Source organism: Cynocephalus volans, chromosome X, assembly GCF_027409185.1.
Source record: "Cynocephalus volans isolate mCynVol1 chromosome X, mCynVol1.pri, whole genome shotgun sequence".
Taxonomy (NCBI): Eukaryota; Metazoa; Chordata; class Mammalia; order Dermoptera; family Cynocephalidae; genus Cynocephalus; species Cynocephalus volans.
In genome coordinates this window covers 15,260,100-15,262,599 of record NC_084478.1, presented here as the reverse complement: position 1 = coordinate 15,262,599, position 2,500 = coordinate 15,260,100, and positions in this window count along the sequence as shown.

The window sequence follows — 2,500 nt, the reverse complement described above, 5'->3', positions numbered from 1 at the left end:
TGTCTGTGTGTGTGTGTGTGTGTGTGTGTGTTATTATATTGAACTGGCTCATGCAATTATGGAGGCTAAGAAGTCCTGAGTGTGTGTGTGTGTGTGTTATTATATGGAACTGGCTCATACAATTATGGAGGCAAAGAAGTCCTGAGAGTGTGTGTGTGTGTATGTGTGTGTGTGTGTGTTTTTATATGGAACTGGCACATGCAATTATGGAGGCTAAGAAGTCCTGAGTGTGTGTGTGTGTGTGTGTGTGTGTGTGTGTGTTATTATATGGAACTGGCTCATGCAATTATGAAGGCTAAGAAGTCCTGAGTGTGTGTGTGTGTGTGTGTGTGTGCGCGTTATTATATGGAACTGGCTCATGCAATTATGGAGGCTAAGAAGTCCTGAGTGTGTCTGTGTGTGTGTGTGTGTGTGTTATTATATGGAACTGGCTCATGCAATTATGGAGTCTAAGAAGTCCTGAGGGTATGTGTGTGTGTGTGTGTTTGTGTGTTATTATAGGGAACTGGCTCATGCAATTATGGAGGCTAAGAAGTCCTGAGTGTGTGTGTGTGTGTGTGTGTGTGTTATTATTTGGAACTGGCTCATGCAATTATGGAGGCTAAGAAGTCCTGAGTGTGTGTGTGTGTGTGTTATTATATGGAACTGGCTCATGCAATTATGGAGGCTAAGAAGTCCTGAGTGTGTGTGTGTGTGTGTGTGTGTGTGTGTGTTATTATATGGAACTGGCTCATGCAATTATGGAGGCTATGAAGTCCTGTGAGTGTGTGTGTGTGTGTGTGTGTGTGTGTTATTATATTGAACCGGCTCATGCAATTATGGAGGCTAAGAAGTCCTGAGTGTGTGTGTGTGTGTGTGTTATTATATGGAACTGGCTCATACAATTATGGAGGCTAAGAAGTCCTGAGAGTGTGTGTGTGTGTGTATGTGTGTGTGTGTGTGTTATTATATGGAACTGGCACATGCAATTATGGAGGCTAAGAAGTCCTGAGTGTGTGTGTGTGTGTGTTATTATATGGAACTGGCTCATGCAATTATGGAGGCTAAGAAGTCCTGAGTGTGTGTGTGTGTGTGTGTGTGTGTGTGTGTGTGTGTGCGTTATTATATGGAACTGGCTCATGCAATTATGGAGGCTAAGAAGTCCTGAGTGTGTCTGTGTGTGTGTCTGTGTGTGTGTGTTATTATATGGAACTGGCTCATGCAATTATGGAGGCTAAGAAGTCCTGAGTGTGTGTGTGTGTGTGTGTGTGTGTGTGTGTGTTATTATATGGAACTGGCTCATGCAATTATGGAGGCTAAGAAGTCCTGAGGGTATGTGTGTGTGTGTGTGTGTTATTGTATGGAATTGGCTCATGCAATTATGGAGGCTAAGAATTCCTGAGTGTGTGTGTGTGTGTGTGTGTGTGTGTTATTATAGGGAACTGGCTCATGCAATTATGGAGGCTAAGAAGTCCTGAGTGTGTGTGTGTCTGTGTGTGTGTGTGTTTGTGTGTGTTATTATATGGAACTGGCTCATGTAATTTTGGAGGCTAAGAAGTCCTGATTGTGTGTGTGTGTGTGTGTGTGTGTGTTATTATATGGAACTGGCTCATGCAATTATGGAGGCTAAGAAGTCCTGAGTCTGTGTGTGTGTGTGTGTGTGTGTGTGTGTGTGTTTGTAATTATATGGAACTGGCTCATGCAATTATGGAGGCTAAGAAGTCCTGAGTGTGTGTGTGTGTGTGTGTGTGTTATTATAGGGAACTGGCTCATGCAATTATGGAGGCTAAGAAGTCCTGAGTGTGTGTGTGTGTGTGTGTGTGTGTGTGTTATTATATGGAACTGGCTCATGCAATTATGGAGGCTAAGAAGTCCTGAGTGTGTGTGTGTGTGTGTGTGTGTGTGTGTGTGTGTTTTATTATATGGAACTGGATCATGCAATTATGGACGCTACGAAGTTCTGAGTGTGTGTGTGTGTGTGTGTTATTATATGCAACTGGCTCATGCAATTATGGAGGCTAAGAAGTCCTGAGTGTGTGTGTGTGTGTGTGTGTGTGTGTGTGTGTGTGTGTGTGTGTGTTATTATATGGAACTGGATCATGCAATTATGGAGGCTAAGAAGTCCTGAGTGTGTGTGTGTGTGTGTGTTATTATATGGAAGGGGCTCATGCAATTATGGAGGCTAAGAAGTCCTGAGTGAGTTTGTGTGTGTGTGTGTTTGAGTGTGTGTGTGTGTTATTATATGGAACTGGCTCATGCAATTATGGAGGCTAAGAAGTCCTGAGTGTGTTTGTGTGTGTGTGTGTTTGAGTGTGTGTGTGCGTTATTATAAGGAACTGGCTCATGCAATTATGGAGGCTAAGAAGTCCTGAGTGTGTCTGTGTGTGTGTGTGTGTGTGTGTGTGTGTGTGTGTGTGTGTTATTGTATGGAACTGGCTCATGCAACTATGGAGGCTAAGAAGTCCTGAGTGTGTGTGTGTGGGTGTGTGTGTTATTATATGGAAGGGGCTCATGCAATTAT